Source organism: Carassius gibelio, chromosome B7 (assembly GCF_023724105.1).
Source record: "Carassius gibelio isolate Cgi1373 ecotype wild population from Czech Republic chromosome B7, carGib1.2-hapl.c, whole genome shotgun sequence".
NCBI lineage: Eukaryota > Metazoa > Chordata > Actinopteri > Cypriniformes > Cyprinidae > Carassius > Carassius gibelio.
The window spans coordinates 15,064,051-15,083,184 of NC_068402.1; the positions used below are offsets into that span (position 1 = coordinate 15,064,051).

At 38.9% G+C, this 19,134-nt stretch overlaps 1 protein-coding gene across 5 annotated transcripts in view; it reads left to right on the forward strand.

Moving 5' to 3' along the window:
- The window catches only part of mettl15 (methyltransferase like 15), a 64,072-nt gene that overhangs the window by 17,344 nt on the left and 27,594 nt on the right, over positions 1-19,134 (forward strand). The window lies entirely within an intron of this gene.

A 19,134-nucleotide genomic window follows, 5' to 3' on the forward strand; every position in this document is an offset into this window, starting at 1 on the left:
AGCCTAAATTAATTAACTTGTAGCCTTTTGGTGTGTTTTGAAATTTTAAAGACCTTTTTAATTTGAAATGTGCAAAAGTTTTTGCTTATTGGACATGACCTGAAGATAATTACCTGTATTGGCTGGAAATTTTATATTGGTGCATGATGCATCTCTATTTAAAATCATTGAATTAAACTGAAATGAGCATAATTTCCCATATTACAGTCAGTTCTCTGAGTTTTGTGCAGGTCAGACACATCAGTGTCACTTGTGCTTGTCTGTTGTCAGATAACACTTTGTCAGGAAAAGGAACTCCTCAGGTGGTGCTGATGATGGACTCTTAACAGCAGAGACAGTGGAAATTTACTCTGAATTACCTGCACAGGTGGTAAGCTCAGGAGGGAGGGCTTAGAGCGGGTGAAGAAGTCTGTCAGCACATCATGCTTGGGGTCCTTTGGGGATATACTCCACTATGAAAGATGAGTCATATTTCAGCCACTGTAGAGAGCCGGCAAGAACTGAATGTAAAAGTGTGGTTTTTGTTGTTGTTGTTGCCTATAAAATGTTGAATTTTAAACACTTAAACCTTATACGAAATATTTTGTATCTCTGTAAGTCAGACTTAAACATGTAAATTGGTTATGGTTGTTCTTGTGGCTTGGAATGTGATGTGTTTATGTGGATTTTTATTGTGCACAATGTAATGTTGATCAGTGTATGTGTATGCGGGTGTATTGTGTATAAGTGTATTGAATTGAAATTGAATTGAAACACTTTGATACTTAATCCCATCAAAAAAATGAGAATCATGTCTATTGACAAACACTGAAGGTTCTTGAATGGTTCCTTGTAGAATTTTAGATTTAGCAAATAATCATCTTCAGAAAATACTGAAGTTAGTTAAGATATGTTGATTTGGTTATGTTTCTGTGCTTTTTAAAGTACCAAATCATATATGTTTTTTACATTTCTTCAATTTATTATATTTGTTATAATAAAAAATTGACTTTTAACTAATGACCCTCAATCAAGTTCAATTCTTTTATTTTAATAGTGAAATGTTTGTGCACCTCTGCAGTGAGAGCCTAACTTTTTAATCTGCTTTTATTCTGTTTATTTTCTACATAGACATTTCACATAGTTTTTCAATAAAGAGTCCTTGAACCAAACCAACCAGATCTGAAGTGATTCACAACATTCAACCTTTCACTCAAAGCAAAAAAAAAAAACATTTTGAAAAGTCTGAAAAAGCATTGAAGCACATCCCATGAAGCATTATGAATGACGTAATCAAATCAGAAAAGATGGTGCAATACAAAACTGCCATTGAATTTAAGTATAAAATGGCATATATTTGAAGTATATTGCTAGATATCCCACCATATACATATCTATAGTTTGAGAGTGTAGAGAGACTGACTCAATCACGTCATTCGCCATTATTTACAGGAGTGAGGCAGTAACAGTCTTCTTTGATTGGTGGATCTCTCCCCAGGATTATGCGTACTGTAGTTCTTGGCTAAAATGAAAATTGTAAATTAAATTTAATGTAAATTTAAATGAACTTATGCTGGTTTATACCGAAGCATATTGTTCTGTACAATCATGGCACTCCTGGGTGGTCTGTCTTGAAAGATTAATACATTATCGCTAGAAATCAGTGGGAATGGGTTTTTTACCTGCTCCATATGGAAATAAGTAGGACTGAACAAGGAGCTGAGAGCTGCAGCACAGTCTCCTCTTTTGGTGTGAGTGGAACTGAGCTGAACTCTGGGCGATGGGCTGTTCCGGATCGTTCTGGCCCGATTTAAACCCTATGCCTTTAACTAGTTCTTTGTAAGTAGGTTGCATCCGTGCACTCTTCCTGTGCTCTTCCCCCATCCAGCGGCCTTTGGTGTATAAAATCCTCTATGAACTGCTAATTCCTCTGTCTTAAAATGCTGTGCCTCAGGGCTCCCTCTGTCAGAGGCCTTATCCACTGCACCATTCACATTCTCTGTCCCTCTCCACCCATCCATCCTTCCATCCATCCCTATATCCTTCTCTTTCTTTTCATCTCTCCTCCTTTCTCTAAAACATAATCAAATGACTTGAACTCCTCCTCCCATCCTTCATTTCTCTCACTCTGTCATCACTCTTTTACAAGACTGTCTTCATTTAACTAGACCTCTCTTTACAGCTCCTAATACTCACAGATCAGCGCCTCCTTTGTCCACATCTACTGGCATGAAATTCACCTTCAGGATGGATTCCATCTCTTTCCTTTTTTCCGCTTCCCTTTGCTCTCTCTCTTACTTTTAAGAGTAACTTCCAGGCTTCAAGCCGTTTCCCCCTCCCACTGCAAGCGTTTACTCTGAATTTGGTTTCATTAGAGTTTAAATATAGCATGTATTGTTTCTGTCCTATAGCTTGCCAACAATAGTGCTTCATCCAAGCGAGCAAAGCTCTTTAAATACAAGCCCGGCTCTATCAAGGGCTGTTGTTGAATAGAGGGTGCTAGATCAGACTTGACCTTGTTTTTTTGTCTTGCTCTCATTTAGGCATATTAAAGGAGGCCCTCTGGTATTGGCAGATCTTTTGAATCATACCCCAGTTTTACAGGCTGGACTTTAAACCTTAACCACTCTGAACCACTTTTGCTCTGTGTGCGGGAAAAGAGGAAATTTACTTACAGCTTTTAAAAAAAAGGTTACATTTGACATGGAATGGAAGTTCACCTATTTTTTAGGTGAACTTATTGTGAATGATTCATCTATGCATATGTTTAATTTTTAACTAGAACCATGCAATTCTCATAGGTGACGTACTGTATGTCTGAGATCTCAAGTCATTTTGTTCGCCACTCCCCTTTTATACAGTTGACTACAATTTTGCATTCAGATCTGTGTCCATCCATTTAGCAATTGATGGACCGAACAAAAGGCCCTGGTATACTTCAAATGAATATACTGAAAATACTGTTTTCGAACATTCCGATACCCACTCGCTGCTGGAGGCTGGGTGTAGATTAATGTAAACATGTCTCACGATGCTCGCGCATATCCCCTAAACACAACAACTGTGAAATGAAGTGTAGGCAATCTAGGTGTGAGAAGGGCACCAATGGTCAGAATATCATAGACAAAAGAATAATGATTAGCAGCAGTTCAGAGTCAAGTATCATGTTTGCAATACAAAAGAACCATAATCAGTCCTTTATGGGAAGTGTTAATGTCTCATAGTCTGTAAAACTTTAGCATGATGTGGAAAAAAAATATTGGAGTCAGTTTGTTACTTTATTTTATTCGTGTTCATTTATTTTATTAACCTGGATTTTTATAAACCCCTTTATAAAAGTTTTTACACCTTTTTATATTTTATGTGGTGTCATGATTTACCTTCGATAAAAACAAAGGTTTATTATTGTATGTTCATTTCGGATGTTTCTCTATGTCGCTTTTTGCATTAACTCCGGGTCGTCGACACCAAGCTTTGTTGAAATTTCTTTCTAGGAATTAAATGCTTTCTCTGAATCTCTACGAGCGATCGTACAGGTGGGGATATATTTGTGCCAGTTCAGCTATTCGACACTCCAGTGTATTCATGTTGCTAGTGTCTAGGCTGGAAATATTGTTCTCTCTTGCCTGACCTCTGTTGAATGAGAAACGAACCGAAAAAAAAAACGCACATCAAAGAAGGTGGACTTTGGTCAGCTGTTTCGAACTGCCAAAACGAAGTTTGAAACTTCGTTTCGGCCTGATTTTGTCCGAAATTACTTCGATTTAGTTCAAAATTGTGATTAAAACCGAAATCGCAAAATTGATTAAAAAATCGTGATAGGTTTTTTTTTTTTGTCCATATCGCACAGCCCTTATGCATAGGGCCTTTCACACCGCTTTAGTTCCAAAAATAAATATACAGTACTAAAGTAAGCTACCGGGACAATTTTGCGGGAACTATTTCCTTGTACCATTTAAAGGGTTGCATTTGCACCTACAGTGTGTACTAGGACTTGACGTAAGCAAGTGACAGCGATGTCATTTGTGCGCGACGTTCAACAACGTTAACAACAAAGAACAAGATGTCACAACTTTAATGCTAATCTGTCTTTCAGCAGTGACCATATCATAGTGCATTGCAGATATCAAAAGATAATACCATGTAGGGCTGGGCGATATGGCCTAAAAATAAAATCTCTGATTGTATTTTTTTAATTCGATTTCCGATTTTTTTTCAGATTTTCCCCCCTACTTAAGGAAAGCAACAAGTAGCTACAAACAGCAGACAACTTAAAGCAAATTTTGCTTTTATTTAATCAAAAGTGGTATCACGCACCTGAGGGAATTTACCACTGATTAGAAAACCGGCTTTAACTGACGAGATGCACATTAACGATCAGGCGATCGTGATTGGAGCAGCCCTAATCAAAAGCAAGACAAATGTAACCCCCATTTTCATATTCAGCTGGTGCTGCTGCTTTTGACTGCGATGGGCTTTAGGCAGCGTGGGGTCTCTTGCTCCATGTCTGTCGCAGCTAACCCATACCAGTTCTAAACAACAGATGATTTTATTCCTTTCTTGGAAAACAAACTTCCAACTCTCACCGATAGCCATGTTTTCGCTTGCTGTTTTGTGTGTGCTATGATGTTGTTGTTGTCGCTTGCCATACTGCCATGTGAAACTAACGCTATGGAAGCTCCGGGGAGCCAAAAATGCGCCATTACACAAAAACTCGATTTACTTATTTTTTTTAAATCGCCTGTAACAAAAAATTATAATTAATTCATTCAATCGATTTTTCGCCCAGGCCTAATACCATGGTGAATAGTTATATATCATGGTTCTTACTGATTAATGACAAAAAGTACCATGTTAATACCATGTCAAATCCATGGTGCATAAATTTCTATATCATAGTATCAAGTGTATTCTGTTTTCATACCATTATTTACACCCTCTTCCAAGGTACTTCAAAGAATGCCATGGTTCAGTGTTCAGAAACCATTGTTTTGTTTTGTAACTTGCATGCCACTTTCCTTAGCGTTTCACATAAGCAGATTCCTAACATTCAGGTCCAACTGCTAGACATTTTTCTGGTTAAACCCTTGACGCAGGAAATGGTGATCACTCACCACAGATTCTGCACCATCCTCTTTCATCTCTGATGAAAACAGTGATGAAGGATGTAGTTGGACTGCCATGCTTATTAATAAGTGTTTTGATGAAACCCAGGTAGTGCTTCCTAGATCTTGTGGAGAGAGAAAGAACAGAGAGAGGGAGATAGAAAGGAGAGAGGAGTTATAGTTTCTCAGATGGGTGTGTGAGTCATAGAGGCACACAGGCGCTGTCTCTCTCCAGCTTTCCTTCACCTTCAGTATCAAAACATCTCATTATCAGCTGTCATTCACTACTGCTAGAGTCAGAACTACACCACCGCTGTATCCTTTCTCCAACATTTCATTATTGCCAATGCCGCACGCAGTGATACTCAATAATTTAAAACGGTTGGTGTGGGTATGTGTGTGTAGTGTGTACACCGAGGGCTCCACAATTGACCTGTTCTGCAGATAATATATTTGTCATGATACATGCTGTGTTTGAACATACTGTGCAGATTGTGTCTGGCTTCATATTCATTATGTTTTGTCCCCTCAGCACTCATTTTTCTTTGACTCTGGTGACTGAGTAGCCAGAGAAACATCTGAAAAAGCCTGAGGAAGACATTGTCTCCAGCGCTATCATTTCAAATAAATGCTAAGCTTTTTGAAGTCTTGCTTGGATGGCAAAAGATGCTAACATGCTAAATTTAGCCTGAGGAAGACAGCAGATCTAGTGCTCTCCATTCAAATAAATGCTTAGCTTTTTGAAGTTTTCCTTGGGCTAAATTTAGATTGTTAGCTTCTTTTATTGTCTGAGGAAGACATTGGTTTTAGCATGCTCTGTTTTTTTTTGTTTTTTTTATTATTATTATTATTATTTTTTTATTTTTAATTTTTTGCTTGGACCTAGATACTAACATGGTAAATTTCATAGTGGAGATGAATATCTGTTCGGTTGTGGCCTCAATTTGTAGGCAAACCTAAAGGGCTAATTTACCATGGACTCCCTCTGGGTTTTTTCAGTTATAAGTAAAATTGTATCTTTGGTAGAAATTTCTTGAATATAACATTTGTCAATACTATGTTTACTATATTTGTGCCTGTTTATTTCCTCTACTTTTACATTTATTTTACTTTTGTGCTCATCTAACCAATTTTACATTTTTTTTTTTTACAAAATTGTATTATAGTTCTCCATTTATTCAATTATTGATTCAAATATTAATTCAAATATTCATATTAAACTTTTGAGCTATGACTGTAATTAATGTTGTAGAACAAATTTTCCAATTATCTTCAAGTAACGTTTACCACAGACTTTCTTGGAAACCCATTGGAAAATGCTTAAAATTGAGTTTTTAGAACGCGCAACCTGAACAGCTGTTTTTATGGTACATATTTTTATTAAGCACATAAGGAGACCTGCTCATGATAGCAAGGGAACATGTCGGCCGGAAAAAAAGTAACAAGGGTAACAAGGTTAATTAATAAAGACCCTGCCAAACACCCCAGCAGTGACATTCTCAGAGGCTTCCTCTCCCAGAGCGTTCAGAGCTTTCTCTCCCAGACATGAGCAGAGATTTCACTCCCTGTCTGGTGCATAAAGAAAGTCTGTCAGCAAGGAAAGTTTTGCAGGACTTCTCAGAGTGCCATAGTTAACACCCTGTGACGTCTGCGGGGGCGTCCGTCCAGACATAAATCCCTTCCTCGGGCTATCCATCTCCTATCTTTATCCCCCTCCACCTCCTCTCCCTGCAGGATAGAGGGGGTCCTCCATCAGATCTTAGCTTAGCTCTGCTTGGTCAATGGGCCTGAGCCCACAGTCTGTCAGCGCATGACTGACTGCAGGCCTATTAAAGCCTTTACCACCCGACAAGGCAGTTAACCAGATGCGAAAGCATGGCAGGAATCAATAGGGCAAATTTTTCAAAAGTTATCTCTGTTATCGCATGTCTCGCACTTTTCTCGCTCTCGCTGCGCACTGATGTGAGTGAAGGATTTTAGCCTTTTCGAGGCCTCTGTGACTGGAGATAAATCCATTATCAATGTCAGTCAGACAGGAGTACGGAAGGTAGATTTTGGAGAGCTACAAACGTTCTCATCTCCTAACTCGACGTCTCATGTGCAAAGACCTCTTGCTCTTAATTGGGTTCAAAGATAAATAAACAATGGTATCTGCGGCCGCTTTGTGGTTTGATTACCAAACAGAAATCCAAGAGTTGTATGTTTTCCCTCTTTCCCCATTCTTCCGACCCAGGAGGTGCTAGAATATTCACATCCTTGTAACATGGGCAAAGCTTCTGAATAAGACATGCTGGCTAATTCCGAGGGTAACATGTAAAACACCTCCCTGGGGGAGGGAGATGGCTTTAGTTTGTTTTCGTCTTTATCCATTTTTTATCATCGCTGATGAATTGGGCTGTTCAAATGGAATAAGTTAAACGTTTTAAATTATTATAGGGTTTAAGCTTGGCATAAAGACTCATTTAAAGCCAAAGCGGGTACAAGCAAGCAGGATAAAAAACTGAACGATGTCCAAGTTTGCAAAAAGTAGGTTTCAAAGGTTTCAAATAGTTTAAGACGACTGTGGCACACAAAGAGCTGTAATGGTATCACTGCAGACCTCCAATGAACACATGTCCCTGTCACCTCATAAAAAGTTCATGAGCTGAGGGGCAGAGTTGGTGGCATGGGGGTGGGGAGGCTGTCGAGCTCCATGTGATAGGACATTGACAGTGTGCTTGGGAGCAAATGAGCACACTACACAGCCATACAGTACAGAAACATCCATACTAAAACAATCCACTGACAGCAGCATACATTAATGCAGACTCACCCGGGGGTGGTCCATGGGACAGGCAAGAGATCTCCGAGAAACTTTAACAGCTCGGGTTAGTTTCTCTTTCGGCGGTAGCCTTAGGCTTTTCCTCGCTCATCTCTCTGCAAGGTATATATAGTCACCTTAAACTGCCCACACGCACTCAGTCAAGACAATGTCAACATCAATATCTACAGCCATCATTCAAGGTGGTGGTGAGACTCTGTAAACATCAGCCTCGCTGCCGAGGCTGTATGGTGGCACGTGATTGTGTTGTTTTGACGTTGAGGCCTCTGTTGTGCTTCTCACTGGATCAGGTCTTCCCGTGAACACTTCAATAGCTGCGGAATGTTGTGTTTTTTGGTAGCTCTTTCCTATTTATTCAGACTAACAATAGACAAATCTGCTCTACAAATAACAGAGGTAGTTAAAAACAGCCTTGGCACAAAGTGCTCTGTCTGTGAGAATTCGGACTTAATCCGTTACACAACATGTGGTTAAGGAGGCAAGGGCTGCATCTTTGAGCAGGATGAAAAAATGTTTTTCCACTGTTATCCCTGTCCTCATTCTCCTATCCATTCATAGACTCGTGGGAGCATGTCAGGTTGGTTCTTCTGGGATGCTATACAAACAAGCGGTGTAGAGCAAGAGAACACATGCATATTGGCGGTCTACTTCAATGGAGACAATCAACTACACAATTCCTCTTGACAGAGTAATTGCCAGAAGCTTTTCCTGTCCTTTGGCAGGCATCTCATTGGTTGCCTACTGTAGCTCCTTTCTCTTTTTTTCTTTGGCCCAGAATCCTTGGAGTGCAGTATTTGGCATGGGTCCAGTGGCCTTCTCCTGCTTAAAGTGTTTTTGGGTCAATCTTTTGTTTCTCAGGAACATGGTTCAGATTGTAAACATTCACCTGGTCTATGTCCATCACTCAAATTCCTACTAGCTTGCCAAGTGTGTTACTGGAAGCCATCTTGGACTATGTTTTGACATGCTTTCTGGTAGCATAGACCAACAAAAAATGACAAAAGTAATTATTAACATCAAATGGATGGGAGAGAAAAAATAACTGTGATTCCACTTCATGGATGTCTGTCTTGATTGTTTTAGGTACTCTGATGACTTCCTTTGAAAACTACCATGTCAGTTTTGTAAACATGAGATTGATGATTTATTCTTTTTTTTTATTCTTGATCGAATTCTAGGGATGGACAATCCACCTTATTTTTCAACATGGAAGTAATATATTTCCTCTGAAAGAATAAAACTTTGGATTCATTAATTGCTATAGTTGGGTAACTAGAAAAATTACCAGCAAAATAAATAAATATTTTTTTTTTCATACTGTACATTATATTGTGATTCACCTAAATTTATTTGAAGCTTTTTAAATGATTGATTTTTTTTAGATACTTTTTATCTGGGTAAAATAAAAATTTTAAAGGTTCAGTAAATAATATTGGCAGCTAGTGGTTAAAATGGGTACTGCTGTCCAAATTCAAAATAGTGGAGGGTGTAGTTTCTTTTCTGGAACCTTTTGAGATGCTACATTGGTTGCTAGATGGAAGACACGCAACAGAAACTAGTGCAGTTGACAGTGGAAGGTGAAGAGCCTTATACTGTAAGTTCATAAGCTGTTTTATCAACTTTTTAATTCTGGTCATAGAGTTTTTTTAAATGGATGCTAAAGCTTTTTTGGGGGCTGCTAGAATCTGTGATTTCTGACCCAGTTATGTTTTCCACCAACTGGTAACATTGGGTGTCAAAATTTGGGTAAATTGGGTGGAATGAATCAGACTAAAACAAAAACGCACATTCCGACAAAGAATGCAGATTTCAATGTCGAATAACTGGCTGTAGGATTGTTTTTTGACGAAACAAGAATGCAAACTTACAGTAGCATGTTTCCTTAATATCTGCAAACATTTGATGGTATTTTCATGCTTAAGTACAGTCAAAAAAGTTACTTGGAGCACCTTTAATTTCTATAGTTGTCATGGTTGTTTGGCATGGTTGTTTTTTGTTAAAATGGCAACAAACAAAACAGACAAGGTTTTAATATTGGCTCTTCATCTGTTATCTGCTGTAAATGGCAAATAATTATTGACTCTGTCTGACTTGTCCGTATTGGCCAGAATATTAATTGGTGTGTGTGCCTGTTGAATTCATCAAGTTCATCAAGTAAATAAATCCCCCCAAAAACTATGCAAATCCAAGTAATGTAATTCTCTGCTATGTAAATAGCAATTCGGTGAATTCAAAACAGTTGTTTTATTTGTAACAGCCCACTCTGTGTGCTTACAGCCACATTTGCTATGCTCATGCACAGCTGTACAAGACTGAGGTGTACAAATATAGTCATTACATTGCAGGATTTTGTCAGCAGGCGTCAATCATCCAGCTAGTTATGCAAATTAGTGACAAGGAGGGTAATTATAGAGGAAACTCCCTTTTCCCAGAAGAGTTTGACAGCCTCTCTGAGGCCCGGAGGCATACTGTTTTACTTATTTTATTCATTTATTTATTTATTTTTTCTTCAATTTCAAGCCTAGTCCGATCAATGAACTAATCTCTGGTTGAAGTGTGAGATTATGCTGATGAAAGTGTGCAGTAAGAATGACTTGTTATGGACATGGAGGGCATTTGTTTGGCCGCTGTAGTTTTGATACTCAGTCCATGTTCAGATACACCTTTTAACCAACTTATTTCTTAAGAATAAGTGACACTGTTTTTTTCCCCCCCTAGACATTGTTCCCAAAGTTTCCGAATGGGGTGTCCGACAGACACATGCTCTCCATTAGCGCACTGACAAATTACATGTAAACTGAATCTCGTGTCAAGCTCGAACACAGAATGGAAAAAAAAAAGTAACAAGCCACCCGTTTCCACCCCCCCCCACCCAGTCTCCCTTGCGCCATGGCAACCACATGATGAGGAAAAGCGATCCTGTTCTAGTCGGTCTCTCTCCTTAATGGTGCGTCTATTGGTGTAAGAAGATATTTCCAAAACTTCCCCTGCTTGACATTTTAGATCCCCTGCTGTAACTGAACTGGGCATGGGAGACACAGGTAGAATTTGTACCATCTCTCAGGTTGCCGGCCTCCTTTACTTATTGCATTGAGCAATTGAGAGACAGGGCTATTGACTCATCTGTCTGTCTCTGGTCGGTGCTCTGTATGCCAAATTGGGAAAAAGTACTCAACTGCCGGTGTTTGCAAATAGATGTGGGTCATCTGTTCTTTGCCACAGCTTTGTTCTGTTGATGCATGCTTTGCGTTTTTTCACACAAACGGTATTTTGACAGGCCATGACAGAGTGTGCTTGACCGGAAAGTCTATGTCTGGTGGCAGTGACCCTCCTGAGTGTACTTTGAAATTCAGAGTAACTCCTTACTCTCCTGTCCCCTCTGCTGGCGAAGGCAGAAAATGCGATCTGGAAGGCTTTGTCTTGTCCCTGATATCGTATGGCATGTAAAACAACTTCACAAAACTCATGCTTTTTTGTTTGTAAGTTTAATTTTGTTTCCCTTTCAGTGCTGTCATTACAGACAGACCCTTTTTTCCATCCCTGACCTGTGCCGGGTCGGTAAAAGAGGTGATATGGATTTCTTCTCTTTGTGAAAGACCACTGAGCCGTTGCCCATACGTCTCACCTCTACTCTCTTCGAAGAGCTGCATCGGTCCAGTAAGACCAGGGAGCTCGGCCTTCAACACCACTCTGTATGAAATATCAATGCAGATGACTCACTTCGTCTTTAGTGTCTATCACCATTGCAAATGCCAAGCCCATTATAGCCAAATCCTTCAGGGAGTTGTTACGTCCATCTCCGGCAGTGGAGAAGGCAGGTTTCTTAAAGGGCCAGAATCCCATATAAAAATATTGCTGTCTGACTATGCTGCAGGAGACATACATTTTTTGACATGTCTGTTATATTGTATCCAGCTAAAAACAGATTCCTCCATAAATCCAATTCACCTGCCGGCCCTGTACATAAACCAGTGACCAGGAGACAAAAGAGCTTCAGAGAAAACTAGGTAAAAAAAAAATAGAGAGAAGCTCTGAGCCAACACCCAGTGGTTGTCCCACGGGACCGGTGTGCTATTTTGGGCTTGCTCGGTGCTTTCGTCATGGTAGAGGTAGTCAGAGGTTGTCGCATCTGATGCTGGGATGTTGCATCTTGCGTCACTATGGTTTTAGAAGAAGAGACAGCTCCTTCAAAGCCATCAAGGTTATAAAGTTTAGCTGGAGGATGTTACTGATTGATCTTAATGGCGGAGAACTGCTTCGCTTTGCTTTAGCGCCTTATTACAGGCTCCTGAGGAGGAGAATACCTTTATGGCTCCTACATTAAAATTAGAAACAGCTCAAAAGCATGGTATGAAACATTGTGAGGGCTTCATTTCAAAATGTTATTTTTGGACACACAGGATGTTGTGCTGTTAAGTTCCAATGTGAGGTGTTGTCAAAGTTAGGTTTGCTTGGAGAGGGCTTTGTAACACGTGGGAAGATCCAATGTGTGTCTTCATGTAGTGTACTCACATTGGAGTAGGAGTAAAGATGCATGGTGTACAATGAGATGCTGCCTACTCAAGCCAAGTAGCTGAGGAACCTCGAAGTGATTCACACAAATCCACAGGTGAGCTGACGAGGTGTCACTTGTGGGTAATTAGCTGTGCACAGTGACACCACGGAAAAAAATCATCAGTCCCTTTGGCCTGCTTAACAGTCACGCTCCAAGCATAAACGAAATGTCCCATTTCATCCCATCGGCTATCTGGTGAAATCTTTGTATGTCTAATGAAGCTTGAGGAAAGGTAGGCCCTCTTGACTACAGTGAGGTGAAAACATATCATTTACACCCCATTTACTCACTCTTTGGTGCGAGTTTGTAAAGACAGTGGCTTCTCTTTTCATGCACTGTTGCTACATAGCTTTATATACAGGACTGTTCTGTACAAGGATAAACAAAATAATTATAGTAACTCAATTGCATAAGCGGTCATAAATGTAAAAAGAATGTACTTAAATTGGGTGAAGATAGGTAGTAAGGACATCTTTAAAATAAAAACAAAAAGAAAACAAAAGAAAAGAGAAATCGCTGAATAAAGTAGTTTTTCTGTTTTCTTTGCACACACAAAAGTATTTGCTTGGCTTCATAAAATTAAGGTTGAGTCACTGATTTCACAAACTATGACACAAACTATGTCGATGTTCTTGGTACCTTTCTGGTCCTTGAATGTGGTAGGACCCTTGCTATCTGTTGTGGGTCAGAGAGCTCTTGGATTTCATCAAAAATATCTTTATTTGTGTTCTGAAGATGAACTAAGGTCTTACTTCAGGGTGAGTAATTAATGACAGTAATGAAGTTTCATTTTTGGTTGAACTATCCCTTTAAGCTGACAAAATGCACTATACAATGAATCAATGCAATTTGTGTGAGGCACAGACAGAAATGTAAATTATTTACTGAAAGTCTTTCCCTCTGCTGTTTCCACATATTAAAACTTTGTGTGTTCCATCAGTTTACAAAGTACATGAGAATCAACAACGTTTCACATCACAGATGTCAAACCTGTTGCGACTTGCCTTTATGTGCTCTGTTTGAATGTTGGTGAATGAGATTTGAGAGCTACTCTCACCTTCAATTTAAGTGCTGTTTAGGGGTGCAGAAGAGCAGCTGGTTCTGATGTACCTGTGGTTCTGTTGTTATGCCCTGGAGGAAGGCACTTAACCCACAATTGTTGCAGACTGCGCCCTTGTCTCATCTGCTCATGACTCCAGCACTGTAGCCAAGCCAAAGAGACGACTTAACGGCTCAATGGCTTGTTAAAAACCCTACAGTCTCAAACGCTACGGTGAGGGTCAATTCCTATTTTGACTTTTTCCTACGCACTGTGCAGGAAAAGTGATCTCACCCCCACCCCCCACCCACAAAAGTGAACCGCAGAGGAATGATTTAGCCTTTTCAACATTTCAGATCAATCAACATTTATTTATACTGCCCTTTACAACACTTTGGCGAACCAAAGTGCCAAACCAAACTTTTGAGCACAGAAATTCTTATTTCATGTTAAAGTGAAAACAAATTGGTCAAAATGTATAGAAAGTTATTGTTTGCGTGTGTGTTCATCTCTTGTTAGTCAGTGCTTAGCAGGTGGTAGCAGTTACAGAGTCGTGGAACATCTTTGCACATTTGGCCACTGAAATTTGTCTTCATTCTTCTTTTGCAGAGTTGCTCAAGCTCAGTCAAGTTTCATTCCTTGTCCACCAATGAATTCTGGATTGTGGACTCTGGCTTAGCCACTCTAGGAAGTTAACATTGTTGTTTTAATCCTGTAAAGCCATGGCTCTACGCTTAAGGTCATTGTTTTTCTGAAAAACAGAGCTTCTCCCAAGTCGCAGGTATCTTGCAGGCTCTATCAGGTTTTCTTATTGCTGCATTTTTTTGCCCACTATCATCACAAATCTTTCAAGGCCTGCTGGAGAGAAGTGTCCCCACAGCTTGAAGCTCCCACTTTTATGTTTCACCATGGGGATGGTGGCTTTCTCCTGATTCTTATGCCAAATGTGGAGTTTAGTCTGGTGGCAGAAACCTCAGTTTTGGTCTCATCAGTCTACAGAACATTCTTCCAGCTGGCTTCAGAGTTTCCCACATGCCAGGCAAAGGCTGTTGTATCTTAGCCATTGAAGCTTGAAGTAGTCATTGGTTTCTTAGTGGCTTCTCTCTTTCCTTTAGCTTCTTTCATGCATAGGCACTTTTTTCAGAACAGGCTTGTAGATATACAGCTGTGCTGTACTTTTTCCATTTCTTGATGTAACTGCACTACAAAGCATATTCACTAACTTCAAAATCTACATATTTCAAACTCCTGCCTTGTTCTTTTCAAGTACTTTTTCACTTGCTTGGAGTGTTCTCATCTCTTCATAATTAAGTTCTGATACAACACTGACTTGACCATAAGTTTGACCTTCTAGATAAATGTGTACTGCAGGGTATATTTACACTATAATTAGTGAACTACACACTAGTGGGGATTTAAAGTACTTTTGACTTTTGCATATAGTATGTAAAGGTGTTCATATATTCTAATTATTTAGGGAATTATATTTTAATGTATTTAATTTTTTATATTTCTGGCATGTTTATGATATTTAATTATTTATATACAAATGTGTATATATGCTTTTTCCTTTTTCCTTTTCTTTTTCCTCATCCCTTGTTCTCCATACTCTCTCCTCAGCTCATACCTCTCCATTTCCCTTTTGGCTGAGATAAAAGAAGACATCGTTTGATGTGTTGTGCTCTCCGGAAGGCATTTTGATTGATACTAGAGAGCCATTCTGTGTAGTGAGAGGGTAATCTTTCCGAGCACAAAAAAAGTAATGAATTACGGAAAGCAAATAAAACCGAAGAATCCACTTCTGTATGTTTTTTTTTTTTTTCATGTGGAAAATTAAGTGTCATGACTGAAGTATGAACAAAGATGAATCATTACTAAATATCAGAAGATGCACCTTCAGTCACAAAAATATAAATCTCTATTTGCGTTGTATATTATTTGAAAGAGGTCAAATTCAGTTTTCACTGATGTTTTAAAAGTAGAGTGTAATGTACTACATACACATACTGTATATTTCAGAACTGGCAACTTCCTGCATAGTCCTAATGTCACCCACTCTGTCCCAGTAACAGGGATTCTCAGGATTTATTTATTTATTGTTCCACAGAAGAAAGAAAGTTATACATGTTTGAACTGACATGAAAGTGAGCTACATTTTGGCTGAATTATCCTATACCTTAACATAAGCGTTATATATTTCACAAGCGAAAATAGCTAATTAAATTGAAGTCTTAAAGGCACAGCAGTAAAAATGAAATACCCTGATTAGTTCTAAGAGTTAATGCAAAAAAATGGAAAACAACTGAAATTTTCATGCTTTTGGTAAGTTAACCATGGCTTATGTTCTCTGTTAGGGAAAAACTAGTCCACTAAACTAAAAGAGCCAAAGCATCTTCATCTCCAAAGCAGTTAATTCATAAATTCATATGGCCTTACCTACAGTATCACATTGTGGAAGTATAAACCAGAAGACAAAAGGCAGTGAGCGCAAGTGCTGAAAAGGGGTGGAGCTACATTGTACAGTATATACTTAATGGAAAGCACATTTCCTGTCTGTAAATCATATTTTTACTGTATGATATTTTCCTAATGCACCAAAATATCTAGTGATCATGTGGCTCTTTTTATTACAGAAAAAAGCTTTTTGTAGAAAAAATATATGAAATAAAACTTTATTGTATTATAACTGTGGTTTTATTGTTGTGTTCTTCCTAGACAATCACAGAAATTGGCGTAATAAAGTGTTGTAATGATTATCTGTTGACGTAACCAGATGTCAGATAATACTAAAGTGGATCTAAAAACACTCCAGCCTTTTCCTCCAACAGGGCCCCTTTCAGCAAAGGCCAACCAAACGCAGGGTTTCTGTTTTGTTTTTAATCTGCATGTTTTCATTCTCTCGGTGTATCTACCCCTCTCTCCTCCTCTCACTAGTATTGAATGGCACACCAGGCGTACGGATTCTGGTTGTTGTGACTCATCGTGTCGTCTTGTTCTCCATCTCCTTTAGCTCTGCCTGCTTTTCAGACAGGAGAGGGAGACGCAGCCCCTCCACCATTGATGACCTCCTGTTCTGCTCATGCACGCTCGCAGCCCTCCACTAACGTCACTATTGATCCGCATGCTTCGGTCTCTTTCTCTCTGAGACCATCGCCCCCAAAAAGCCCCATGTCTGTGCTGATGTTTTAGAGAGGTGGTCAATTTTTACCAGCCCGAGCTTTTTTTTTTCTGCTTCTTTTGGTAAACCAAAAGAAAAAGCATTTGTAATACACAGTGGGACTTCTGAAATGTTTGTTTTTGCGGTTGAGATAAGATGTGGCAAGCCCTCTATACTATTATAGTACGCTAGAGCCACACCAGCGCATATGTTGTTGTTCCTGTCAGTATCATAAGGGGGCAGTTGAATTTGAGGGCTGAAAGTGAGTCATCAACTGAGGAATAATCATTTAGCTCTAAAACACAGGAAGAAATTGAATCAGAGAAAACATTGATGCTCGTGTGCCAGGAAATCATTTCTTTTATCCTAGGGCAAAGCACCTCTAAAACATTAAATGTTTTAACAGTATGTCTCATTCACTCTTTCAGCTATTTGTTGAAACCGTCTGTCTGCATAAAGTGATCAAAATCTCTTTTATTTAATAATGGCAAATGGGACATTGAATCAGCTCCAGTTGCTGTCATTAAACTGGATTTATTAATTACAGTTGCAACAATTTCCTCATGCAGTCCTTTCTTTAATCCGGTTTTCTAATTCTTTCCGAACCATAAGTTAATTAGTGGCTTTTCGTGACAGAAGAGCATGAAGGATGAAGATTTTTTGGTTGCTATGGACACATAGAGTGAAAGCGCATCGTTGTTTAAAGGCTTTGACCTCACGCACTTGAGGGTACGGTGCAAAACAAGTATCGATCTGCAGCTGTTTTCATTTGTAAATGCTAAAACTATAAAAAGAAAATGAAAAACACGACTCAAAACTATGTGGAAAAGCAGTGGAATATAAAGTAGGAACATGAACGTTCAAACTTGAAGATGAAAAAAGGAGTGACTCACGAACGAGCGCAGCCACTATCATAGGCGTCTCTCCCATGAGGTGAACAGAAACCAAATTTCTTGTTCTTAGCGTGAGATTAAATTGAAAATCATGCCTTGTGACATTCTGACGCACGGCCCTTGCTTTTGCACTCCCCGATGTATTTTCCCAGCTAGCACTAATGACACGTATCCATTAGAAGCTACTAATTACTCTGTCTTTGTGGTGTGTTGCCCAGCGGTGGAGTGGAACTGTTGGCCTATGGCGTCTGCCTCGGAGCATGTTGTCTGTGTCTCACAAGTTAATCAGTGTGCAGTGGAATGAGGGAAGAACAAAAAGACCTGGCTGTGCTGCAACAGAAGCACTTCCTGGTTTTGCCAGCAAATGTGGAATCAAATTTGGCTTCAGATATTTGATGGAAAATCATAATGTAATGAAACTTCAATATGATTTTAATTTTGCAGGATATCATGTGACCCTGGACCACAAAACCAAAAGTCTGAAGTGTAAATTTTTCAAAATTGAGATTTATACATCATCTGAAAGTTTTAATAAATAAGCTTTGATGTAAGAATTGATGTATGGTTTGTTAGGATCGGACAATATTTGGCCAAGATTTAACTATTCAGGAAAATCTGGAATCTGAGGGTGCAAAAAAATCTAAATGCTGAGAAAATCACCTTTAAAATTTTCTAAATTAAGTTCTAAGCAATGCATATTACGAATCAAAAATTAAGTTTTGATATATTTGTGGTAGAAAACAATCAATAATTTCGACCCATACAGTCTTTTTTTGGCTATTGCTAAAATATATATAATATATATATAAATATATTGCTTTAAATATATATTTCATTTGATATAAACCGTTTTCTGAAGAAGCTGCTCTTTTCATTACATTGAAATCAGCGAACAGGAGCTGTCAAGCTCAAAAAATTGTGCAAAGTGACATGTGGCCAAGTATGGTAACCCATACTCAGAATTTGTGCTCTGCATATAACCCATCCGAGTGCACATACACACTGTGAACACACACCTGGAGCAGTGGGCAGCCATATTACTGCAACAACCGGGGATTCGGTACATAGCTCAAGGGTCTCACCTCAATCGTGGTATTAAGGGTGGAAGAGAACGCTGGTTATATTCAATATTCGTGATTGAACCTGACAATGTTACTAGGTAGCCGACCCGGGATCAATCCCGGAATCAATCACATGTGTTTGCGTTCACACAGAAGGTGACCCGGCAATGGGTAATTATTCATTTTTATTTGTACATACACACACAAATTTCTCCGCAGAAGAAGATCAACGCCTGCTTCTACATCACTGTCTGTTTAGCCCCGCCCACCGATTGACCCATGTAGTGTAAATATAGATCAAAACAGGACATCATTTAGCCTATTATTTCCAAATTATGTTTTTTTTTTATGTAAAAATCTTGATAACCTTATAAGTGGGCCTCAGAGAACAGTACAAAATAAAAATAAAACAAAGACAGTTCATGATCACTTTAATAAATCTTTTTTATAATAATAATAATAATTAATAGTAATAATTATTTATTTAATTGTTTGTTTTAATCTGGTACTTTAGGCTGTTCAGA